The 27,717-nt window shown below is 40.4% G+C and overlaps 1 protein-coding gene across 1 annotated transcript in view; it reads left to right on the forward strand.

Moving 5' to 3' along the window:
• The first annotated feature begins 24,752 nt into the window (after nucleotides 1-24,752).
• EHF (ETS homologous factor) overlaps nucleotides 24,753-27,717 on the forward strand; it is a 33,891-nt gene continuing 30,926 nt past the window's right edge. Inside the window, exon 1 of the mRNA XM_042038620.1 lies at nucleotides 24,753-24,895. The gene's annotated coding sequence lies outside the window, so the exon portion shown is untranslated. The remainder of the gene's footprint in view (nucleotides 24,896-27,717) is intronic.

The raw sequence follows: 27,717 nt of genomic DNA on the forward strand, positions 1-27,717 counted from the left end.
AATTGGGGTGTGCTGTCCCCAGGTGTATCCTTACTGATCCCAGTTCTATCGCCTCCTCCTCTTCAAATCTGGATTACCTGCTAACTCCTGAGCAAGGATCCCATTTTTCTGTCTGTTGCCAGAAAGCTCAGTGTCATGTAAACTGACCTATGATCAAAAATTCTGCTGGTAACAGCAGGCTCAGAGCCAGCTGAGGCTGCAGGCATCTGTGTGATTTTCCTATTTCTACCCCCATCACTCTCTGCAACTGGCAGGATAGAGGAGAACACCATTTGCACTCCACATCCTTCAACCAGGCTGTGAGGTCTCTCTTGGTTGACCTTGGACTTCTTGTTGGGACTTCATCAGTGCCCACCTGAAAAGACAGTAGTGGATAATACCCAGAGAGCTGTAACAGGCTGGAGAGTTTCTTGGTACTACCTTGTACCAAGGCCCAGTGACAAAACATGCAAAGCTAAAATGAGCTACCATGAATGTGATCAGCCTCATGCAGAGTTCATGCGCATCCTCCCTGAACAATCGCTCCCCTCACACACACCCACACACCCCAAATCGTGAGAAGCTGATGGAAAATCTGTAACAAAACTCCCAGATGCACCATCACTGACAGCTTCAGGTTTAAACAATATAACTCTCAAGAGAGAAATTTAAGATTAAAATATAAACATGAGTGAGAAATGGTGCCAAGCTTAGAGGGATTAAGGGATTCAATGAAAGATGAAACTTCATAAAGTGTTTGAACCTGTTTCAAAATCCTTAAAACTCAAAGGCACAGAAAAGTAACCTCTTAGTTGCTACACAAACCTGTGTATGCCTTTGCAACTGCCTGCAAAGGCAGCTCCTATGTTTTAGTGACCAGAAAATGAAACATCTTTCAACCACAGACCTGTGAACTGTTCCAGTTAAATAAACTCTTCCCTCTCTATCCATGCATGAGAAACACAAGGTCTCTCTTACCACAAAAAGCATAAAATCTTTCTTAGGCTTTTCTCTTGATACTAATCTAATCTCATGAAGTGTTCGTGACTTGAGGCACAAGAAACAGACTGGAAATATTCATCAGAGTCTTAGTTGGAAAACTTGATTATGAGAATTATTAAATCCTGCAAGACTCCATGATCACCAAGGGACTTGTGAATGAATGGGACTAACCAAGTAACCAGTCAGATTTCTCAACAATTTTTTGTCACCTTCCTTGGTACAACATAGAAGGGCAAAATGTTCACTGATCCTGATTGAAACTCAGCTGGAGGATACAGCAGGAAAAGAGCAATGGATCTGCCCAAATTAGGCTGTCTAGATGGCGGGTTGTATAAGTAGGCCTCTTTCCACTGGAAGACTTTTTTCTTCCTAAACCAGTACACCATTAACACTGCATTCTAATTCCTTGGCAGAAAGTGTTGCTTCAAAAGCCCTTTCAAACTATGTTCAGGAAGCTCAGAGGGATGTGTGTTTTGTTTGGAACGCAGTGAAAGACAACTCAAATTGCAGCCTATGGACCACAGAAAGCAGCCACCAACCAGGACACCTGTGCCTGACTTCTTGTCTTGCCATGCATTTCTTTGTAGAAATGCACGCATTCCACCTTTTGCTTCCTGAAAATTGGGGTAGCAGTAATTGTTCTGTAAAGAAGCACGGTGGGAGTCCACAACTATTTGGGAAGGTCACTTAAGGCTGTTTTTCTGTTTCATTTTGTTGAATTTCTCCATTAAATGACCTTGTAAGCTACAGGTGCAGCACTCAGCTGAAACTAACCCTTAACTAGACAGCTTCCAGAAAGAAATGACCATTTCTGTGTCTGCTGTTTCTCAGGAATGTTGGGCAGTACAGAAATCTTAATGCTGCCAATGTTATTGGCTCAAACACTGCTTTTGACATTTCAGGAATAAAGCATGAAAAATTAACAGATAAATGCACATTGTTATGCGTGAAGAACAATCCTTAACCCTTCACACATCCCCAAAGAACATTTGCATGGTCTGGGTGGGCAGGGAAGAGGCACTGCAGATGGGGCATTTGGCTTTCGTTTTGCATTCACACAGGATTCAACTCTGAACTTCCTCATTTGCCTCACATTCTGAAAGGATCAGAATACAAGAGTATATGACTAGAGCTCTGCAAAAACTTGACAGCAGATAGAATGACAGCTAGGTTAGGATGAATTATGCTTGTTAAAAGAAAGCTAAATATCATCACTTTAATCTTGAGGATTGGGCTATAGTGATTTAAGGCTACGTGAGAGCACTGAATTGGAGGTTTAACTTCCTTTAGGATATACATAACAACTTCACACACTTAACTAATTCATGTCCACTTTCCTGAATAGACAGATGACAGTCAGAGGTCAGCCAGAAAGCCAGGGAGTGGAACTGGGAACTAGCAAGTACAATGTCAGTTTCTGCAACAATTGCTATGTTTTTCTTTTCATATGAACTCAGCTAGGATTACACATGCCATACTCCTCCTATTAGCATGCATTAATTTTCTGTTATGCTGGCCTGCAGATCTCTCTCAAACCAACTCTTAGTGAAGTTTAGGAGGCATGTCCTCACTGCATATTGAATTCCTTTTACAATACTGAAATACTGTCAGGTCCTAACATGCTCAGGCTGTTCCAAGGCCAAGTCAGATAGTAATCAAGTTGTCGTGCTTGGAGAACATTTGCTCTAATATGTGTCTGTACATTTCTGTCAGCTGCCACCGAGGTGCCCTGGGAGGACAGAGGCAGGGAGCAACAGGAAGCTGCCATCCTGCATGTGTGCCAAACCCCTAGAAAATGAGGAAAGTGTGTTTGTACATTTTTACTGTTGGGGTCTGCAATGGTGATTTCAAACCTTCTGTTTTCCCTTTGGGATAACCAAGAGTCTGCATTACAACAGCATCAGCTGTCCCATAGAGTAGGCAGCATATGAGAGCGGGATACAGCTGTTATCAGATAGTGCTTCTGCAATGTTCAACAGTGTAAGCTTTACAGCCACAAGGACCACTTGTCTTTCTTGCTTCAGTTTTTAGTTCCCAGTCAATATTATTCTTTGGGCTCTTCTTTTTTCCTGTTAAGCTAGAAGGAATCTTTAGCATTTAATGGACTTTTAATAGGCATTTCAGTTTTCAAGAAAGAACAATCCCTTTATTTGTAAATTGTGCCTAGAAAAAGTCTTCAGTGCCTAGTCTGGCTGCAGTCCTCCTTCACTCAGGCACATGATGAGGTATATTTTAGAATGCCATTGCCATTAAGATAAATCAACTTCTTTAAGATATATGTATTATTAAGTATAGAAAGGTAGGTATCATCTAAGTGGTTCATCTATCATTGCAATATTTTTCTTGAAATGAATACAGTAACCATCCATGACCTATAATTTTCAGAGGAGAATATGTTTGTAAACCTCAACAGAAAGCAGGTTTGGATACTTCAGTTTGCTCAAAAGTCCTGTTAGAACCACCTATAGAACAAAGATAGAGGAGAATTGTCAATGACAAAGGCTCCTTTCTGCTCATTCAGGATACTGTTAAGTGTTCTAGAGCTCCAAGGGTTTGAATACCCTTCCATTAAAATTGTCATCTATCTATCTATCTATCTATCTATCTATCTCTCTATCTCTCTATCTATCTATCTATAGCTGTCAATGCATGTTACTACTTCACAAAGTGGAACTCTGATCTGAAACTCATCATGCATATTAATCAATTAGCTACAAATGGCATCAATTGACTCTCTGCAGCAGCTTTACATGAAACCTATAAATTCATTTTGTAATAATCTCTCTTATTAGCTCATTAGGGGAAAAAACCAAACTCCCAAACAACAAACAGAAGGATAAGAGTGTGGTCAAGGAAAGAATGAAAGAATGATATATCTCGTGGCACTGAGAAACCTCAAACTCAATTTGGATAGAGAATTTTCAATAAAGAACACATTTAGCAAGCAGTCTGTGTTCACTGAGATCATAACATCATTATAAACAAATCTCGAAGTGTGAAGTTTTAAACTAAAATGTACTTATCTTAAACTTATGAAAACTTTGTGTTTAATGGCAGAATGGAAAAAGGTAGCTCCTTGTTTAAATTCTATTTCCATTTAAAAATAAAAATAATAAAAGAAGAGAATGTCTCTGGGAGGACACATACATGTCTTGAATGCACAGTTATCCACAAAAAAGCAAGATTACTCCATTAAATGTACTCAGGCAGGCATGGGTCCCAGGCTGAAACAAGGAGCAGGCTGGACTGATCAAATACTTTCAGTAGGTGAGTCAAATTCTTTGTTCTCTTAGCATTGGCTCCAGGTCTGAGTTCACTACTACCTCTGGAAATTTCTCCTTGGAATATGCAGTTGCTGCTTGGCAGATGTAGTGTAAGCTACATGGGCAAGTGTTGGGGGCCATGTATCCTGCCTTTCCAACCAGATCAGGGCTGCCAGTGAGGAATGTAGCTCATGGGTTAACCACCCTCTTTGTGACTCCTTGTTGAGATGCAAGATCCAAGTTCTTAGCAAGAGGTTAGGAATTTTTTTTTAGATACTCATGGCATTTTTTTGTAAGTACTTGAATGCAGTGCTGGTGAGGAAGCTGCCAGGGCAGCATTTTTTTTTAACCAGAAAATTCCCTTTTGTCAATATTTCAAATATTTTGTGGAAATAGATCTACTTCAAAAGAATATTATGTGAAATGGCATTCTTGGTCAAAACAGGCAGTGATGAATTCTACCTGGTTCAAATATGAGAAGCTAAGTGGTAATAGCAGGATGGGCAAACAGTTTCTTAGAGCAGAAGATGTCCAAAATTATAATCCAGGTAAGAGAATACTTCATCCATTGAACTGTGATTTGCCAGTTAAAAGAAACCAAAACAACAAAACCCACAAAAAACAGAGGTGTTGATTTTTTGGTGAAGGAATATAGAAGTGCAAAAGAAATATCCCTAAATTGAATTAGAGGGTGGATTTTAAAAGACTGCAGATGTCTGTTGTTAGAACTGTGAAAACATAGAAGCAATTGTTTCCTTGAGCAATTGTTACTATTGTGTAAGTGGTTCCTAGCATGGTAAACAGCAAAGGTAAGATGGTGAGATACAGATAGCTTGGAGAAACACGTATTATTTGTCAATACCACTTTGGTGAGTGCAACTACAAATAGATTTGATATTTCATGTGCAGTGTTTGGTATCATTAATATTTGTGAGAAAATCCAAGAGTGTGTAGCACCATCAGTCCTTTTATCAAGGACAAACTTCAAAATTCTGTATTTGACTAAATATTGTCTGTGTAATTTTCTCTTCTACCTGAAAGAGCATTGTGCTGGGTTTGTCTGGGATGGAGTTAATTTCCTTCATAGTAGCTGGCATGGGACTATGTTTGGATTTGTGCTGGAAAGAGTTGTGACACTACAGGGATGTTTTCCTTACTGCTGAGCAATCCTTACACAGGGCCAAGGGCTTTTCTGCTCCTCACCCCGCCCCACGCCACATAGGAGTGGTCTGGGGGTGCACAAGGAGCTGGGAGAGGATGCAGCCAGGACAGCTGACCCCACCTTTGGTCAAGCTCCATATCATACAACATCATGCTCAGCACATAAATCCACAGGAAGATGAAGGAAGGGGGACGTGTTCAGAGTTACAGTGTTTGTCTTCCCAAGTAGCTGTTACACATCACTGCTTTCTTGGGAATGACTGAGCACCTGCCTGCGGATGGGAAGTGGTGAATGAATTCCTTGTTTCATTTTGCTTGCACGTGCAGCTTTTGCTTCAGCTATTAAACTGCCTTTATTGCAGTCAGTAAGTTTGCTCACTTTTCCCACCAGAGTACAAGACAGCTAAATGCTGTTGAAGTGAGGAAAAGAAACTGACCCCAGCTGAGGAAACAATTTAAGAAACTTGGTACAGCCTGCTTTTAATGTAATTTGCAAAGCTGCTGATTTTGAAGTTTCTTTTCAGGTGACCCTTGGATCTTCACTGTTGTAGAAACTTTAAATGGTGTTTGCTCAATATTATACTTTGAAACTACTACTAGATGTTTTTTTCCAAATTACAGAATCATTAGAATTGGCCTGAATTCTAACTCATTCCCTTAATTCTAATGAATGTTGCACTTAGTTTTTCTAAATTGTGTACCAAATAGCTGCTTGATATCCTTCTGCTCCTATGTTGATACTCTTGCAGAAATACTCTGCAATCACTAGACTGAGATCCATTCATTGCAAAACAACCAGATGAGCTAATGGCTCACATTTGGCTTCTTCTCTTTGCAGTCCTGTTTCCTGAGAAAGCTTGTGTGTGTCTAAGTTCATGTGCATCTTTCCTGTCTGCCTCCTTGGATCTTTTTCAGCTATTGATCAGCTTTAACTATACTTAACACATGAGTAGGAGTCCCAAGGATGCCACAGGTTCAATGGAAATGGTCAGATGAGAAAAAAGAGACTTTTTTTAAAAAAACAAACACGTAATACCTGGATCTGATTCTGCTTAAGAATTCAGACCAAAAACATCCTAAAACTTCAAGCTTCCCCAGACTCCCAGACATGTTTTTATGTCATGGGATGAGCTGCACAGATTACACACATTGAGACAGATCTGATCTTCTGTGAAGAGTGTATCAGGGGTTCCCAGAGTTCTGCAGAGTGAGTTAGAGGTGATAGTAATTCCTTTGCTCTTTACCAGGTGATGATAAAGAAAAGACCAGGAGAAACACTGCTTTTAATTTTGACCTGTTTTCCACCAGATGGTGCTCCTTCCCTTGTCCTGAGGTTGTTCTTCCTATCGAGTAATACCTATCCATATCAGACTCTCTGCATCTGTCTCTACCCAACCTGTATACTAGGGCGCATTGTTCTGGGTGTCTGCCTCTGGCCAGCACTGCTTTCCCAGCTCTGACCTGCGGCTGTGCTTTGTTTGGGGTCTGTTTGATTCTTCAAAGCCTTCTGCATTATGAAACTGTGATATTGTTGAGTCCAATCACATTGCGTCAGTACAGCTCAGTGCTTTGTTACCACCATACACATTCTCCTTTGTGGCACTGTCTGAGACAAGCAAACCAAGAAATGGGTGCAATTCCACACACCAGCATGAGTGTTAGAGGCCATGATATATCAATCAAGCGTGGGATTACAACCTGTGATGGAATGTGTTAGCTCTTCGGAAATCACAGACTGGTTTCTCCAGACTAGGTCTGTATCAGTGTAAACAAGTGGATGACAATACCAAATTAAAAACAAAGGCTGACTCAAGCAGGAAACAAAATTGATTTTACAGTGTCTGCATCCTGTGTTTTCCAGAGCACTTGCTGCACTTACCTTGACACTGTTCCCTGCAGAGGGCTTGATCTTGCACCAGCCAGAGCCAAGGCACTTTGGATCACTCAGAGCAGATCTCCAAAGTACTCTTTAACTTCCACTTTTATCTAAGACCAGTAAGACAGCCAGAAAAGGACGCTGTAAAGGCATTTTTATCTCTACTAAAAGTATAAAAAGCTTAGACAGTGTCCCATGACTTTTTCTCTGCCATTTTAGATGTACGGAGCGACACTGCACAGAATAGTAAAGGCACTGACCGACAGCTAATGCTCCTGGGACCTGACAAGCCCCCAGCCACTGGATGCTTAGTGGACACAGCAGAGCCAGCTGCAGCCCCATCCTTCAGCTGTCAGTATCCTCAACCTGCTCACAGCCCTCCCCTCTGCCTTTTTCATGGATCTGCTGTTAAGAAAACTCCTGAAATAACTGAACATATATTTTGCTACATGTAAGGCTTTCCCTTAATTTCTTTCTCCCTCTCAGTATATTTATCCTGCTGGCAGTCCCCACCCTACCTCCCACTCCCCCATGATGGTGCATTATTGCTCTTGTGCAGGAGATACACTTACCAGATGTGTCAGGAAGAGATGGGTGGGGGTTCCAACATCTGACGTAAATAGATTGTGAGCAGGTGGAGTTTCTTTTCTGCAGGACTTTTGTCCTTTGCTCTTACTATGTTACTGGGCTAGGAAGGAGGCAGGTTAGAGATTGTAGTGACAGAACTACTCCTTTTCATTGGAAGCTCTTGAAGTTTTTATGAGACTGAGAACTATCACTGCCCCATTCACCTCTTCCTGAACTGAGACAGACACTTGCCCGGGCTGCACAGTGAGTCACTGCTGAATGTGTATGCCTTGGCTTTAGCTTGCAATTCCATAATGCATTTTAGGGACTCTGTAACGACAGATGATATAAAAGAGAATTAAAATGAGTAAAGAAAACCTCAGTGAGACCAAATGACTATAACAAATCTAAGGGTTGTAACTGCTGAGTCCTATTCTCTCCTGCTGGATGGTGTTAATTCACGTTAGTCCTTACATCCATAGATCAAGAGCCACCTTAAAACCAGTTAGGACTTTTGCTTAAAGCTGAACTCAAATTCCATTTTACTTCTTTTCTCCCCCCCCCCCCCCCCACTGTTTAGTGGAACAAAATAAGTTTTCAACTGTGAAAATTTTACTTTCCTTTTTTTTTTCCTAAAGATTACATGTTTTTGCATTACCTGTGCACAAAGTGCAAGTGTGGATATTTAATTTTAATAGCAAAAAGCATTATACTTCACTCACTGTCAAGCAGCAGAGTCCTAGAAACAGCTTCTTCACAGTCTGCCCATGTTCAGGAATGGTGACTGATTGCACAGACCTTGAGACTCATCCTGAGCTTAATTTTCCTTGATGTCTTGGTGATGCATCGGATCATGTAATTTGTTGTGAGGTTTGTATGCCCCACATTTTCAAATGCCTGGATGTTCTAACCTTCATGGGCCAGCTAAAAGGAGCAAAGGTATACTCCCACAGTTATGATTAGTGATAGACCCATTGCATGTGTTTGCGCCAAATATTTCATGGATTAATGACAGTAAATGTTATGGCTCAAGACTTGCATGTTAGTATTGATTGGAAAGTCTATTTCAGCTTGGTCTTTTTCTACCTAGAAGTTTGCTTCATTTCAGAAACAATTCATAGGAGTGTTCTCATCTTCACTCTCAAGCTGCTTTAATAGTATGATGCATTTATAGGAGAAGGAAAATTATTAGAAGAATTTATGCTCTCATCTGATTCACTACCCAAGAGAAAAAAAAAACCATTTAGAGTATTTGTGGCTAAATGTACTCCTTCTTTCCCATTCAGAATGGCTTGATTCACACATCTCTGGGAATGATTTGTGCCAGAGGACAAACTGAGTATGGAGTGGTCAGTGTGAAAACTGATTTAGAAACAGTCACAATTCTGATGAGGATGGGACAATAGGACTGCAGGAAATACTTGTTTGTGACGCAAGAATGCAAATTGTGCAGTGTGTGTGCAGAAGAGTTAATCCAACAAGAAGTGGTTTTATCTCAAGATGCAGTTTAAGACTGCTGCCCTTCCTTAGACATTTTAATTGCAGGTGGAGAGAGATAAGCTAGCACTCAAAGTGACAACAAGCTAATACAATGCTTTGTATTGAGAGCAAAGGAATGAATAGCTTTCTCATTACCAATTTCAGGCATGGGCACGCAGAAGAAAAGGCAATATTAAGATCTGGAACAAGTCTAGAGATCCTGTTTCCTCCCTGAACCAGCCAAATGGGGACAGTGGAAGCATAACTCCATTGCTGGGCTGGAGCAGTTTGGACTCTTGATGCTTAGTGATTACTAATGGGCTAAAACTTACAGGGAGAAACTATTTTTGATGTTTCATAGATTCACATAATATAATGAAGCTAGTCTTGCACTGACAAAGAGAGTGGCAGTGGCAATGACCTGACATCTGAGTTCTATCTCAACTCCTAAATTACCAGGCTACCAAAGCTAGTGCTGGAGTGGGGTGAAGCAAGACTCTCTGAGGAAGGAGAGGACTCTGCCTCCAAAAGGTCACCAAGGAACATCTGTGATTCAGAGCTGAAGTGACAAAAGAAGAATGTGTTTTCCAGAAAGCCTCCAGCTATGCAGCTCAGATGGGCAGTGCTCCTGGCATGGAGCCGTGGTATCGATTGCTGGTGTCCTTGAAGCTGATGGCACACGTCTTCTGACTTCGCCCCCTGCATTCAGATTTGGGTGCTGGGTGTTAGGAGGCTCTTTTCTTGCTCTTTTTTATTCTTCTTTTTTTTTCCTAGACACGACAGTAAACATTCTGTTTGCTTACTAAAAAGAGCTCAATGTCTAGACCAAGTTCTTATTCACTAAAATCACTAAAATCCTCTCAAAAGACTTCCAAAGGCAGTGTAGAAGGCACTCTGCAGCACTGGCAGTGACAGTGCCCCTTGGCACCCACTGGGACATTGTAGTTCCTGTGGCTGATGCATCCTTTTAGAGGCTGTGAGCATTTCCTGGGGAAATACATCTAGCTGAAGGTCTTCCAGCCACATCCCTTTTTCTCTTGAGGACATAAGAAGAGCACACCAAAACTGTACTCTACAGGTCGTGCACATTAGTGAAGCAATGATGAGTTTCTCCATGTCTTTCTCAAGGGAACTTTGAAGTCATTCAAAGAGCTTTGGGAATGTATATTTTAATAACAACCCAGGACTGTACTTGCTGGGCTTTGCATTTGGCTTTGCCATTTTGTTTACTATAGTGTTTGTGAAATAGGGACAAGCCATAAACATCCACCTAGGTGCACTTCTGCAATGACATGCTCTGACACGCACGAGCATTTTTGGTGGAAGTGCTCCTGCAGCCTTCTTCTTTGACGGTTTTCAAGTCATCCAGTCAGGGAGAAAAACAACCATAACATGTTACTGAGGTCACAGATGAATAAGACATTATGAATAGTCATGCTGGAAACAAAAGCTTTGGTGAATACTCGGTGAGAACTGTGGGGGATGACAAACGTTTGCAGAACAATTCAAATTAATGAAGAACATGGAAAAATGTTACCTTGTGGATAATTTCCAGGCTAAAAGAGTTTTTGAATAAATCGTTCGATGTTGGGATTTCACTTGCCCTTATTTTCATCTGAGCTGTGAATCATCTGATCATCGGCTTGAAGGTAAATCATTAAGTAAAAAAATTTAGCAGGCAGGGGAGAGAGGAGGGGGTGGCAATCAATGTGTCAGGTTTACCCTATGTCCCAGAGCAGTGAATAATTGCTGTTACTGTAGCAACTGATGGCTTAATGCCTAAGCTTAAACTTCTCCCCAGCAGTGTCAGATCTTCTGAGTGGGTCATAAATAAATGTGAATATATATATCATTTTTGCATCAGAAACTTTGCCAACAGATAAAATACCTTTCTTTCTTATGCCATTTTAAAAGAGAGCATATACTAACATGCCCACATAATAATAACTTGTCCATTTGTGACAAAGCTTTTCTCCATATCACATCTTACTGCCAACAGTAACAGTCAACAACTTCCTTCATGAAGTGCTGCAATTTTATCTGGAAGTTTCAATCAGATGTGTGTTTGTAAGCTTTTCTCAACTATAGATTGTGAACATTTATATATTTATTCTCCCAGCAACTGTGTAAAATGATACAGTGCTTTACAGCTCTGGACCTGAAAGATAAATATCATACAACCTGCCTATAGTGTTGCAGAAAGTCTACAGTAGAAAGAGAAATACATTCCAGATTTCTTAAGAACAGCTCTAGAGCCTTACTTACATAATTTCCCAAGCTAAACATCAACTCTGCGGTCATGGGTCCAGACATATCTGTCCCCAATATGTTAAATGGCAGAAACATGCTGGCACAAAAAGATGGGGTGAAGTTGAGTGTTCGAATATTTACTTTTCTCAGTCTTACGTAATCTTAGCATGCTAATCTGATTTTCCTCCCTCTGAGGTAGATTTTACAGATTTTTCTGAAGTGATGAAACATACTTCAAGTTCACTTTGGTCATTCAGTCGCTTATTTCCCCTTTCTTCTGTTACAGTGGGGATACTGCAACACGTGTATCAGACAACGCGTCCTGTGGAAAGAATATATATATATGGACTGATTCTTGCTAGATGTTTCAGAGATATTTATTTCCCCAGCCGCATGGCCGGGGCTCTGCCGAGGAACTGCTCAATCACGGGACCCGAGGGTCCTTGCCCGCGGAGGGGAACACAAAACAACCAATGGGGAACGAGGCTGACCAGGGGCAGGGAAACACTGTGCCTCCCCCCAGGGCCCCTCTCCCAGGGCTACATGGCAGGGGGGAAGGGACCCCGACATTCTTCCACAAAACAAGAAAAGGTTTGCCACCTGTCAGGAAATTTCCAGTGAAAGGACAAAATTGGTGGCAGCAATCAGCTGAAAGTAACAATGTGCTTATTACATGAAAGTGCATGCTTAGCAATTAAAATTTTCTAAAACAACATTGTAGTTGTTTTTGTGCTTTATATACAGTATTAAAAATAAAATAGTCTCCCACATGTAATTTATGAAAGCAGCTAATAATGAGTTCATTATTGCATAGCAAGACAATGTTGCAGTCGTGGTTACAGGCCTAGCCAAAGCCTTTGATCTTCTGGTTCATTAATGTATAAATGAAAAGACCTTAGCTAATTATCTCAGCAACTGGTCTCACTCAGGTCTCAGTCAGTTCTTATTCAAGGGCTTACTCTTTCATTTTCCATCCTCTATACAGGGAGTGAGTCACCTGAGTCATGATTTATTGTCCTTTCGTATAAGAGATTTGTTATTTTCATACCTCTGTCCAAGGGACTCATCTGTCTATAAAATTTGCAGTTGAAACAATTTGAAAAATGCCAGGTGATGTAGCTATTTGTAGTGACACCACTGGATATTAGTAAAGAGAAGCTGATTTTAAATAGGCAAATGCAGCACCTAAGAGTTGAGCCAGCCCCAGGGCTGAACTGAGTATCATCAGAGCATCGCTGAACTCTTCAGGCTCCTTCCTCTGCTCCCAGGCGACAAGGTTGTGAAACCCATGACTGGGGATGAGAGTCCATGTTAATAGGGCATTTAAAAAATCCAGTGAAGGTGAATTTTTGAATCTTCTAGCCAGGCTACTAACAGTGTACTCTGGCAGAAGTGAGCAGCAAATAATCTTCTCTATCAGCTCTTGGCTCTTTACACACAAACATGGTATAGTTTAAAGTTTTTGTTCCCTTTCAAATATTGCAAATAGTCACTTTTATTCAGATAAATTTCAGTCAGAATTACATATATAAGACATATATTTATAAAATAAAAATTCAGTCTGCATTCTAAATTATTGAAATTTGATCTTGATGGTGATTCTAAAATGTGGTCTTTGTTTTATACACAGATTGTGGTTTCCAACTTGCATCTCAAAGAATAGTAATAGTTACCAAATGGTGCTTAATAGATCATTGCCAGTCTCTCTCCCCTTCTTCTCCCATCTTTTTCATTACTTTAATAATGACAGTTCAGTGACAGTAAATAAGAACATTACGTTCCTGACTTAGAAGTTGCATGCCAAACTATTTTATGCCAGGATTCTATGACACATCCTGTATTTCTTATTACTATAAACAAATCACATTCCATGAAGAATTATGTCATTAGAAAGTCACATCAAATTTGTATGTTACAGTATTAATATGATGAATTTTTGGAATAGTAAGATTGCTGATATGCCTTCAAGTTCTAGTATAATTTGGTTTTTGTTGTATCTTTCAATGAATCCATGCATGGACATATCATAGCTTACCTGCCTTGACTGCCATTGATTTTCCAGGGATGAGAACCTGGTGCTGGGAATGGAATCTGTTTTATGCAACTATGCTATGTAGAGAAAAATGCTGAAGGTAATATTTAACAATGATTGGACTCACATACAATTAACCAATATTTTCAGGGGAATTTGCTTCTGTTATTTTTTTACTATACACAATTGTGCACGAACGGGTGGCTGCTTTCTTTCAATGTGTATCCTTATGGACAGTGGATTTCATGGTGCCTTGGTGCCTCTACCTACAGTATTACTGGAGATGTGAAAAGAGATATGACGTACAGTTTAGAAGATGAAGTGACATGGTGAGAGGAATATGACAGTGGATTATAACTGGAGCATATGGTTCAACAGGATCAGGGCAAAACTGAGCCAGATAAAACTTCCTGGCAGAATGTGACAAATCTCTGGAGATTCTGTAGAGGAACAGGTACGAGTACCATTCTAACCAGTCTAGATGACAGACTGGTTACAATGATAGTTATAACAGTAGTTTCAATTCATGAAATACACTGGATTGCCAAGAAACTGCTTTAAAGGGACAAAAAAAGCCCTAAAGCCTGTAGCAACCTTGTCTGATTACTTACCTGACTTTGGTTTGAACAGGAGGTTAAGACATGTTCTGAGGTCCAGGAGAGCCTGAACTGTCCTATGAAATCACAGAATGGTTAAGGTCAGAAAGGACCACTGCAGATCATCTATAAATATAAAAAGCAAATAAATACAATCAAACGTGCGAAGAAAAAAATATAGAAAGTGACTGTACCATTACCAATGAAGTTGAAACTCCTTGGGTTTTTTCCCTTTTTTCCACCTCTTTCCTTTTCTTCTCCACTCCATTTCTTCTTTTGTAAGTTTTGGGGATACTAACATATTTTCCTGTTTTCTGTGTTGTGATCCAAGAACATGCCTTCTGTGCTCTTTCTGTCCATATGCAAGAATGCTCAGACCTACAGATCTCATGCCTGTCCCCATCAAGACCATTAACTAAATTATGTACTTGGCAGTAAGAACAGAATATCCAATCCATTTTAGTAGCAATGGTGCAATCTCCTAGCAGAGAAATTGAGTGAAAGCCTGTGTCTATTCTTTCCTCCAGATTTGGCAGCCCCAATAGGTGTTTCCTTCAGGTATGCTCTGGAGAGGCATTTCTGCAATGTGTATATGAGTGTGGAGGTGCATGATAAAGCCACTTGTCTCCGTAATCAGTGGGGGACAGATTCCTACCACTGGGGTGATTGCAAGAGGCATTGCTGTCTGTTAATATGTCTGCATTTAAGTAGAAGGATCTCCTGCAGGGCATGAGACCAGTGATGGAGTTTCTTGGAGATCACAGCTCCAGCTCCAAGGCTTTCGCTGTCTTAGGGAGCGGTTCAAGGAGAGACTCACTCCTTTGAAATTCAGGGCTGTTTAGCTGTGGGTCACTGAGCCCAGTTTGAAAGCCACAGAATAAATCCACTAAAGTCACTACAATTCTTCTCATTCTTACCTCCCACAGATGCAGAATGCCAGCTGCTAAAAGCCGTTTCACAAAGGGTATGGGAGAAACCTGGGAGAAGGTTTTTCTTTCTAAATAAATCAAGTCATTAATTCTGACTAATGCAATGTTGCATAGTAACCCTATACAGGGGTGATGAGGTGCCAGCTTCATGTCAGTGTGCCTCACTGCAGTGCCTTCAATACTGTTCCCATGGTCACCTTCCAGATTTGATAGTCTGGTTTGTAAGAGGCAGATGAAGCTCCTCAGTGCAAACACCCACAGAACTGAATTACACTGGCCCCTTGTCCTGGAAAAAGTGATATACGTATGTTTTAATCTGGAAAAAAGTGCCAGATGTAAGGATTAGAAACATGAAATCTTTGCTGAGTAAAAGCATCTGGAAAACATTAGGGCTATCAGACATGGACAGCCCACCTCAAATACTAATGGAGCAGAATTCCAAGGATAGAGGCTGAACTTCTGTGCCCCTCAAGTTTAATTAGCATGGTAAGTACTAGTACGATAGTCTGGTACACAGTCTGGTATATCCAAGATTTTCCTTTATGGGATCACTAACAAGCTCTATAGAGTCTTCATCTCTAGACATAGCCGCTGAAACTTGGAATGCCTCACGAACAGGAATGTAGTCATCTTTATAGTGTTACATTGTTTCAAGAAGGGTAGCCTCCTTAGCATCATGACTAGAGAGACCTCGAGAGGCAAATTGCTGAAAGACTCTGACAGAACCCAGAGGAATAACCCAGGCCCCTGAAGTCCTCTCTCTTTCCTGCTCAGCAGAAGTCTCTGCTCCACAGCGCAAGTTTTGTAGTGGGAATCACCTGACTTCCAATGCAGTCAGTGTTAAATATTTGCTTATTCTATTCCCAGTCTTCCTTAGAACCATATTTCCCCCGGTCATGCATGCATCAGACATGCATGGTCTCTGGCAGATAGTGTACTAACTAACTCCCCTTCCAACTAAAGGGTGTGAAGAAAACTCTTGGGACATACAAGGATATACCACATGTGTCTAGTGAGAGATTTTCTTTTAAATGTTAGCAAAGTGAAAGCATAGTAAGGAAAGGGTGCATCGTCTCAATTTCATTATACAAACAAATAAAAGTACTTGCAGTTCTGTGGAATTTTAACACAGTTAATCATAAACTTGATATTTGCATCTCACAGGCACTGAACATTGTGTAGTTACTGGAACTGGGATAAACTGGTTTTGAAAGATTTGCCTGCTATAGCTATGTTCAAGGGTTAACCCTCACTCCCCTGCTCAGATGTTGGCAAAGGAAATCCTCTCATAATCACAAAGATTGGAAGTTAGCCTATGAATTGTTCACATCTCTATCTTGCAGGTAGCTGCTTGCTTTGAGATGCCCTCAAAAGATCTGTTCTGGTATGACTCCTAAGGCTAACTCGAACCATGAAGGGTTGGGTTTTTATTGTCCTTTGTACCCATATAGTTCTTAGACCCCCCCTTCACTCATTTCTGTGAAGCTATTCCAACTTCTCCTAATGGCAGATACATCCATTGCCTGACTCTAAAAGCTGAAATCTTGGAGTCTTCTTTAATATCCTTTCCCAAATGCATGAATGTACTCTTTTAAATTCACTCGGCTCACATTTATACACCATGACAGGAATGTGCAGAAGCAGCTTCTCAGTTTATCCCCTCCTCAGTCATTCAGTTATGCAATGCTCAATCACACACACACAGATATACATGAAAATGCACTCATCCAGAATCCTGCTCTTCAGTGTCATGAAGAGTGAGAAGCTCACATTGACGATCTTGGGCATGCACATATTCCTGCCGTCATGGGCCTTTGTTTGGCATATTCCTATTTGAGCAATCCGGGGGAGTAGCACTGCTACCATAGATACCTCATAACTAATCAAATACATAATCTCTCAGTCAGATGCCCTGCACCTCAATTTGTCTGTCTCTGTATTCTCAGTTAGGACATGTGTTGTGCCATCCTGTCCTTAAACAGCTTTTGATCTAAATCTGGACATGGGTATTTGTGTCCAAGGTTGCCCTTGACTCCTCATCTCTCTTTCATTTTCCCATGTTGTGTGGATTACAAGGGTGACTGCCTTGCAAGCAGCTGATTACAGTGTGAATAATTCCCATTTTTTCATGTAACTGGCCCTGCCATTTCTTTTCAATCCCATTTTATTGGCTCCTAATGTGTTCTTTTAGTATCTTGTCCTTATTTTTTAATTTTCTGCTTTCCCAGCACACAACAGAAATTATGTGTGCTCCTTGTAGGTCTCTTCTAGAGATTAGCTCAGCCCAAATTCTCTTCTCTGAACAGCTTTTAAGTTTGGGAATATTTAAACCATTTAGATTTTTAAAGACTCCATAGGGCTCTTAGGAATCCAACACCCTTAAACTGGGAAAAGTTTACTCTGGTAAGACACACTGCATCATAAGAATCAGCACTCTGTAGCTGGAAGCCATATACCCACTTGCAGGTTTCCTAAAATGTTTGATATATTCTGTATCTCAAATGCAATAGTGAAATACAGTCACTGGTAAGGACCTCCGTGCAAGAGTGAACTTGAACTCCTGTCCAGCCAACTTACAGTGCTTTCCCTCACTTTTCTTACAGTTGTACTACAATGACAAGGTATCCACAGTTCCTACCTCTGTGGTCCTAGCCAAACCTGTTTCTATATTCACCAAATTTTGGGAGTGACAGGTGCAACACCCAGGAATGGTTGTGCCTCTCCTGGTCCTTTGTGGTTTTATCATGTCCTGGTTTATGAATGTAACAGGAGAAGTATTTGAGCCATACAAAAAGTTTATCTCACAATATCTGTGCTCCTTTTTTTTTTTACTCTTTGCGCATTACTTTGTGTTTGCCTTCTTTATGCTCTCATAATTTTGCTTTGGTTCAGGCAGCATCAAAGTGTTTGCTAAGAGATTCAAACCACAACAGATAGAAAAGACTCATTAGGTCATTTTGCCCTGCTTGTTGTTTAACACCCTCTATTGCATAGTTACGAAGTTTTCCTCTGAAACATCATTGCACAATCAGTATTGCCTCATAATAAATTTTAAATCTTTTGGAGTCCTGAAAAGGCAATATACAGAACTATATTAAAAAATACTATTAGATATACATTGTCAAAACCTCACAGAAATCCATGGAACTGTGTCAGCTCATATGGGCAAAAGACAGTCTTATAAATAGTTTCTTACCAATTGATAGTGTTGACTCCTTACAAACTTTTTAACATTTTTCCTTCAAATCAGATGCAAAACATAACTGATGCTGCACTGGATTTAATGGTCTCCTCAGTGCTACGTATCTTTGCCACAGACATCATTTATTATATTATTATCTTAATCTTTCTCTCCTAATGTCTCATACACGTTTATTCCTAACAGTGTGCAACAATGTTGTTACATTGAGTTGGTTTGACCTGCACACTGAGGAGACTAAAAAAATTAAATAATTAATTATAAACCTATATTATCTCTAGGATTTGCATTTCTTTCTTTCAGTGTTTGTATAAGCAATTTGTGTTTGCCCTGACAGTTCATTCTGGCCATTTATAACCCTTATCTTTTCTATGGAAAACTTAATATGTCATTTTTATATATTTTTTTCTTTCTACCCTATCCCCATTCTATTTCTCAGTGCAGAGGTCTATTTTTTTTTCTTATGAATCTCTCTCTCAGAGCATGGACAGTTTTTCAGTGACCCTTGAAAAGTTTGTCACTTTTTTTTTTCTGGAAGTCCTTAAATTAACAGATATACACTTGATTTTGCCTTTTTTGTACCTTTAGACTGACATGATGAGAGAAACCACTGCAATGTTTTAAAGAAAAAAATCCAGCTCTTGATCTGAGATGTGTGGCAAGGAGACCAAAGGGTCAAGGTGGTGCGGGTCCTCTCCAGGAACAGGAAAAGTGGTGCTTAAATGGTATTTTCTGGTTGCCAGATGGCTTTCTGGGAAAGGAATTTGAGGGGGGTTGCTTTTATCCCTTTGTTCATCAGGTTATCTAGCATCCCTTTTGAGGCATATCTGGATTTTCAGGATACGTCCTTCTGGGGAGAACATACAGAACCAAGGAACTTTGTTACTCAATTAGTTTCAGTTTACCAGATTCAGCTAACAGAAAGCTGGGGTCGGTTTGATGACTGCTGTGTGTGTGAAGAAGCTGTAGAAATACTAAAATATGCAGATGTATTGGTTTAAAATGTCAATCTTCACAGAATTGTCTGCAAAGCTCATATTCTGCTGCGACGATTGCCAAGCCCCTCATCATTACTTTCTTTACTTACAATTTATCTAGACAGTGATCAGCAGAACTATAATGGACTTTTCCTTGAGATTGATTACGCTTGGAAAAATGCAGACAAAATGCTTAGGCTGTTTTCTAGACTCATGCCAACATTTTTTCATATTTAAAAAAATAATCAAATTTTTCCTTCTTTTCTGGGAGAAAAGGAGTCTGGTTTACAGAACTAAGTGCTAAGATCTGAAATAAGAATGAATGGTAGCTGTGCTTTCAGTACTTTACATAACTATAGAATACTAAGTGTTTTAAATACATGGTGCTCAGTCAGCTCAAAACAGATACCTTGAATTAATAAACACCTTTGTCTTGATCATTTTAGGATTCTCCATTAAAACAGGGGCAATAAATTATTACCTTCTTACTCCACTAGGGATTCATAAAGATCAATAAATGTTTTTGTGCTAATACTGTAATGTTAGTGCTAATGCATTAGTACAATGTAATACACTAATCTACATATATTAAATGTTTATTTACATTATAAATACATGTGTAACTATAATACCTAAAATACCATGAGGATGAACAGCATAAGAAAACTCATGAGGAAATGAACAGAAGTTTTCAGCACAAGTTTGATTCATGTGCAGCAAATACAGTTGAGGGCCACTCCCTGTATGCATAGTATTGGGTAGCTTCTCTTTGAATGATACCCCCTAGTCTGTGCCCTAAGTACTGTGTGCCTCCCAACCTGTCACAAACTAATAATGTTCTCTTAGTTCTGTTCCCTATGAACAGTTTCTAGGTTTTGAATACGTGGTGTGCAGAGATGGCTGTTTTGGCATTGAGTATCCTGTGGGTTAATTCCACGAATGAAGCCTTTAGCTCCCCCCCTACAGACCTCTGCCAGTTGTACTGAGGGTAGCTGCTGGACCAAATGGAGGACTCATTGAAAAATTTGCTTTTTCAAGTTGGTGGATGTACAAGAATAGCCTTTGTTATCTGCTAGGAAAGCCTTGTGAAGCCAGGAGGTGGAGAACACTTGCAGCAAAAGAAAGCTGAGGGAATGAGGCTCTGCCTCATGAATCCGTTATGTGGATTATTATTTGAGGGGAGAACAGTGGACGTTGTCTCTCTGGACTTCAGCAGGGCTTTCAACACTGTCTCCTACAACATCCCCATAGGCAAACTCAAGAAGTGGGGTCTCTCTGAATGGGAGGGAGGTGGATTGAGAACTGGCGGAGTGGCAGATCCCAGAGGATCGTGATCAGTGGCGCAGGGTCAAGTTGAAGGCCTGTCACTGGTGGTGTCCCCTGGTGCTCAATGCTGGGCCCAGTCTTGTTTAACTAATTCATCAATGAGTTGTAGGAAGGGGCAGAGGCCTCCTCAGCGAGTTCCCTGCAGACACAAAGCTGGGAGGAGCAGCCCATACCCCAGAGGGCTGTGCAGCCCTTCGGCAGGCCTCAATGGCTGGAGAGATGGGCAGAGAGGGACCTTCTGAAATTCAGCCAAGGCAAGCGCAGCCTCCTGCTCCTGGGCACCAGGACAGCAGCTCTGTGGAGGTCCTGGGGGGGGTCCTGGTGGACAATGAGCTGTCTGTGACCAGCAGTGCCCTTGTGGCCAAGAAGGCCAGTGGTGTCCTGGCGTGCATTAGGAACAGCACTGCCAGCAGGTCGAGGGAGGTGATCCTGCCCCTCTACACACCCCTGGTGACACCTCAGCTGGAGTGCTGTGTCCAGTTCTGGGCTCCTCAGGACAACAGAGACATGGAGCTCCTGGAATGGGTCCAGTGAAGGACAACAAAGATGACTGGGAGAGTGCACCATCTCTCTTATCAGGAAAGGCTGAGACAGTTCAGCCTATTCAGCCTCAAGAAGAGATGAACGAGAGAGGACCTTATCAATGTCTCTAAGTATGTGACAGTAGGGTGTCAGAGGATGGTGCCAGGCTCTTCTTGGTGGTGCCAAGCAACAGGACAAGAGGCAATAGGCAGAAACTGATGCACAGAAGTTCCACCTGAATATGAGGAAGAACTTCTTTACTGTAATGCTGAACGAGCACTGGAACAGATTGCCCCGAGAGGTTGTGGAGTCTCCCTCACTGGAGATACTCAGGATCCATCTGGATACAATCCTGTGGCATGTGCTGACCCTGAAGGCTGGACCAGATGACCCACTATGACCCCTTCCAACTTCGCCCATCTTGTGATTTTGTGATTCTGTGATTTGTCAATAAGCTTTAAACTGGCTAGCTTTGATTGGATTTTATTTGGAATGGTAAATAGTACACTCTTAATTTGACAGCCTGTTGTAATCAGTCTGCACTTCTAACATAAATGTTCCTGAGCTTTCCACAGAAAAGGCAGTAATATTTCTAACTATAAATACAAAGTACAGCACTTTCCTTAGCCTTTATTTAATTTGTCAGAAAAAAAACATATACTAGTATGGATGACAATTACTCAAAATTTTGTTGCAAAGCAAATGTCCATGATGGAAAATTTCAACTTAGCCAAAGTGCTAAAGGGTAAAATTTAGCAAACAGCGAAGAAAAAATTACAAGGTCTTGCAAGCCTAAGTAATGGGCAACCTTAGTAATAGGTGGCATTTGCCTACAACATAGAACACAGCTTGGAAATAGTATCTGTCCTATTTCTTCTGGCTTCTCTAGTGATGTTTTTACAGAAAGTGTATTATTTTCCATCAAAGTTTATGAATCACTTCTGATTTTGCTGCAGCAGAATGAAGGCAGGAATCTCATACTCTGTATTAAATTGCTTGGCATGTCTAACCTACGTATCAGCTTTATGCCCTTTTGATATTCCACTGGAATTTAACAAATGAAGCAGAAATTAATATTAATGAAAAAGTAGAAATTACCATACATTTGTTCTCTGTTTTCATCAGGTGTCAGACATTACAGTAAGAGACGCCAACTTAAGAATCTAGACAGATTTAGGTAATTTCCTTGATGCTTGATGGCTATAATTAAATTAATTCTGGGAATCTGCACTGGCACTTCTGCCATACTGTGATTGTGGCCTCCAAGTTCCTAGTTATAAAGTTTTTAATGTTTTCTCTGCCACCTAGAACTGTGTGGGGACCAAATTCATGTTAATTTTGTGGCTGCAATGCTAAAGAAGGATACAGAGAGAAAGGTCTGACTGTCTCTGAAAGCCACCCGTAATCTTCTCTGTGCTGAACCACATGTAAGTGTCAATAAGCATACTTGGGAGCATGGGGGCAGCATAGTTGGCCAGGTAGGGCAGCAAATTTAGGGAGCCACCACCCTGTGTGGCACCCTGCCTTTGAAAATAGCACAGTAATAAATAATGCATGCTGGTGTGCCGATCAAGCTAGCTTCACCTTGTCCAGACCTGTTGGTACAATGTGCTTTTTTGCCTGTCTGGAAGTATTCTGCATCTTAGCAACCAGAGCTGTCTCTGCCCTTAGGAGCTGAAACAGAAAAGGCCAACAGTCACACAAACAGAAAGCGACATTCCAGTCTCAGTACTACATTGGAAGCATTTTTCTTCTGCTTTTGCTGATGTCCTGTTTAGCAAGAGGAAAATTCTGCTTTCCCTATCCATGTTGAGATGCAGTGGTCACATCCTCCTGTGATGCTTCTGCAGCATATAGATGAGATATATTTCAGTGTGATTCTTTAATCTCCCATGTTTTGCTCAGTGGCACAATGTAAGACTTGGGTTTCTTGCTAAAGGTATCCTTCCTTGGAAGGGAAGTGCTCTTTACTGCTTGCTAGTTCTTTGCTTCTTAGCTTTTCCTGCTCTGGACTGATCATTCATGCTGATATCTTGCTAAGGCATTATTTTGATGATGAAAGCTACAAATACTCACCAAGACACGACCTGGTATGCAAATACTTGGACTCAGTGACATGAATGCTTAGAGGAATCTTGTAAGTGCTAGGGCTACTTATCAAAATTGTTGCCCAGATGTCTGCAGGGACAACCTTAACCCTCGGTGTTGTGTCTACAAGACAATACAGCTCTCCAAGATGGGTATTTACAGTCTTCCTTCTTCCTCCAGGACAACTTTCTTTGATAGGCGAGAATCAATGGAAGCCGTGGAACTTGACCTAACCTGAGTGAGAAATGATTGAATCTTCCCAAGCAACACTTGTACACAGGTGCACCTTATCTATGTGAACAAAAGGAACTCAGTTTTTAATTGGTGTTAGTGGGGATGATAGGAACAAAGGTGACATTCCTTGAGTCTGAGATCCATTATTTATCTTGAAATCAGGTTCAGCATAAGTAATATTTGTGAAATATTTCCCCTACGTTGACAATGAGCCTCGATTAATAATTAATAGTATCTCTGGATGTTGAAGGACAATTCATTCCCTGTGCTTGGTAAATCTAGCACTGAGAACTCTTGTCAGCATCTGTCAGGGGAAGATTTATGATGAGACTTGGGACCAAAAATGAGCAAAGACTAAAAAATTCACTTCACACAGGCCACTGAACAGTCACTGAATAATAATATTTAACATTTCTTGTTTTATGCATACAAATTAATGAAACCTCAAAACCTTCCAACATTATGCATTTTTAACTGTTTCCATGTTGGTGCCTTTTCTGACTAGTGAAATAATGAGAAACACATGAGGCTTCATATTTTCATTTGGGCACCTGGTTTCCTGCTCAGGTTCATGGTTGCAGGCTGGAGGGGTAACTCATACATGCTCAAGGAAAATTTTGGACTGAGCACATCTACTGATTCTCTGCCCTGCTAACCTGCATATAGCTGAACTTCCATACTCAACCCCATATACCCACACACTGATGATTTTTTTCCTCATTTTGTTTCTTACCTACTCTTAAATATCCAGAGAAGCTGAAAGACCAATAAACTCCCCTTTCACACATTTTTCAGGATTAGGAATGTATAAAAGAAAGGATTGAGCCCATCACATGGGCTCACGCTGTCCACCTCCCTGCCAGCACAGGGTTATTCCACACCATGCATCTCCTAATGTTATTTCCAGACTAATTTTAATTTAGGACACTCCTGCTTTTCACTTCTCTCCATTCTAACTATGGTCTCCCTATCTACCTGAAATAACCTCAATTAAAAAAAAAATAAAATAAAAAAGAAGGGATGGTCTTAAAAAAACAACTACAAAGAAATCAATCCCTCATCCATTACCAGGTTTTTCTTTTGTTCTGGAGCCACGCGTGTAACCCGGTTAGACCTGTTCTCTTTGAATGCCGAGGACTGAGCTGGCCTTATGCAAACGCTCTCAACCTCATCTTGGTTGTTGTTGTGGCAGATCCAATCAAACGAACAGGAAGTGACCTAAGGAATTCCCCTATTGGCTGCTTGAGTGTTCAGCAAAATGTTTTAAAATTAGTATCACATCCATTTATCTTCACTCTTGGGAGTCTTTAGTTGACATAACCTAGTACCTGTGCTTACCCAACCTACTGTTCTGTAGACAGTTTTCCCATTGCCTCAGTTCAGGATTTCCACTCCAGAATCTGCAGCTAAATGAGGTAAGGTGTTTGGGGTATTTATTTTTTTTCTTAAATGCGCTTCCTTTAAAATAACACCAGTGAAAATAATTAAAAAAAAAAAAAATTGTCTGCTGGACTCCTGGCCACCATGCCAAGCCTCTCTTTTCCCACTTTGGAACAGCAGCTAAGCTCATTTAATCAAAAGGCTTTTTAAAGTTACAATAAAGATTTCTGCTTTTTTGGTTTGAACTTGTATCTTCTATTTAAATATTTCTGTTGTGTTTATGTCTGAGTGGGGACAGATTCTGAGAATCTTTTCTATTATGATGTATCTAATACTATTCTGGGTCCTAAATCTGCTACTTTTGTTAACAGAGTTGTCATCTGTTCAGTATGACAAGGGGCGAAAAAGTGGACTTTCCCAATGCTATTGAGAGTGCTTGTGTCGCAGAACCGGGAGATACTCCACAATGATAGTTTTTTGGTTCCTTTTAGTGATGAGAATGTTGATGGACATTGTGTTTGTAACAGAAAAGCCTAAAGTTCATTTATAATTTGGCTTGGTTTCAGCCTCAAGGCAATTTCTTGGCAGTAGTGTGGTGAAGGAGGTTCTGCTGATCTTAGTTCTGTCTAAGCAAAAACATTGCACAGAACCCAGCTCAGACACTGGGTAGGTAAATACGGTGTGAGGCCCGCAGTGTCTTTGCTTGTTTAATTTGTTTCTGTTCCAATGGTAATTTTATTTTAATAGAACCAGAACTGGCCCCTTAAGGTATAGACACAATTGTTTAAGTAGTTGTAGAAGAGAATGTAAAGAAAAAGTTGCTCCAAATCTGTGTTGATTTTGTAAAATATGTGTAATGGACTTAGAGACAAATGTTTGCATTTCACCACATGAGACATTTTAGGCACATACTTGTTATTGAATTGTATCAGTAATGTGCTTTTTGATTACTTCATCTAGATATATGTCGTATTTGCTTCTAAAGTACATCCAACTATCCTTTCTTTTCTATCTTTCCCATTTTTTAGAATTAAACAATTACTAGAATTAAACAAGCTCATAATGACAGAAATATGCCTTGAGGTAAAGGTTTCATTTAGTCATTTTATTTATACTTGTCTCACATGACACTGTGTTAAACAGATCTAACTTGCACCAGTATCTCCTGCAATTTGTGAAAACTTCAGTGAAATTAAATATGCGCTCCTTCAAGTTTTGCTTTGATAGCAAATTTGCAGGGTGTAGTCTAAGCCAGTTTTCTGACATTGATTTTGCACTGTAGAAAATACCAGAGCTGCAAAATATAGCAGTTTTATATTTAATGCAAATGCAGAAACTAAAGAAAATGGTTGCAATTAAAACTAGAAAAACAACAGGATTAAGGTGTTTCACTTATAAATATCACAATGACAGTTTAATTCCTGCCCCTTACAATTTTCAAACCCAAGTGATTGTTGCAATAGCAACACAGGACTTGCCAGAATTTTTCAGAGATAATTACATGACTTCAAGTAGAGCTTATCTTGTAGAAAATTTTCAGTCTTGAAAAAAAAGTCCAAAAGTCCAGTGATGGGAAATTCCCCAGAACGTTTTTAAGTGCCCTAGTAATTAAATACCATTCTTCTAAAAATATTTTATCTCATTTTCAGTCTGACATGGTCTTGCTTTAACATTCACCCACCTGATTTTGTTGTCTTTTGATGGTTATTGTGAAGTTCCCATGGGTGGTAAATTTCTGTTCCTTGTGTGGTTAGCTGGGAATAAGTTCTTTCTTAGCCTAGTCTCTGATAATTGTGGTAGTCTGAGCTCCGAAGACTGTTCCTTTTCCTGGAGAAACTTACAGTACAGTGAAGGATCTCAACCTGTTTCACTGTAAGCTTTTCCATCCTTTAATCACTTCAGTGCTCTCCTCTAATTTTTCAACATTAACTGTGAAATGTGGATGTCAGGAAGGATCAGAGTCTGTAGGAACAGCAGTGCCAAACAGAGATATTAAGAGTCAATATACTGGGAATTCCAGTTCAGGGGTTTACGAAGTGTGCCCAAGGATTTCTTAGAGCTGCCGTCCTCCAGACACCCTTCTCCCCCTTGAGCACTGGTCCTGTATGCAGAGACGAGGTTATCATTAGTAGAGTCACTGTTTCCTTGCATTTAGCATTTCCATTTTTTTCTACTCCAAGTGTCACTTGTAAAGCCTATAAAAATGGTAAAAATACATATTTCCTCCAAGTCCTGGTACTAAAGGGTCTCTCATCAGATCAGAATATCGCTTTGCTTGCCCCAGGACAAGTTAGGTCATGCTTCACAGCAACCTATAGGGTGATAACCATATATTACCCCCATCATGGTGAGATCGGGTAGTAGAATGTGGTCTGTTCAACATGGGATATTATTACCCTCTTGTCACCTGAGAGAGTATGCTGTGGTATTGCCATAGTAATTTCTTATTACTTTAGATAGTCTCAGGGTGTTGTGGGTTTTCAGCAGTGGTGGAAACAGACAATAGAACAGTTGGACAAATGAAATATTAAATCATTTAGCTCCCACTCAACTTCCTTAATTTTTTTTCATTCCCAGTGAATTTCATTGTTAACATCAGTACTTGTTCTGTCTGGGAGGTGAAAAGTAGCAAATTGCAATGGAGAGAAATCAAACTAATAAAGAAAAATCATCCAGAAACACAGATGGAGAGAGATTAGACAGGAAAAAAGAAGGATTTCTGTAGGTGTGTCTGAGTTCGGACAGGAGTGACATGTTAGTCTGTTGCATGTCCCACAGCAATTTGCACCAAACTCCTGTGTGAGGATGGAATTCTACACCTGCTGAAGAAGCGTGTATTTATGTATAATTCTCACAG

The sequence above is a fragment of the Corvus kubaryi genome, unplaced genomic scaffold (assembly GCF_017639235.1).
Source record: "Corvus kubaryi isolate FWS band 111438036 unplaced genomic scaffold, C.kubaryi_AGA036_p1.0 37392, whole genome shotgun sequence".
Taxonomy (NCBI): domain Eukaryota; kingdom Metazoa; phylum Chordata; class Aves; order Passeriformes; family Corvidae; genus Corvus; species Corvus kubaryi.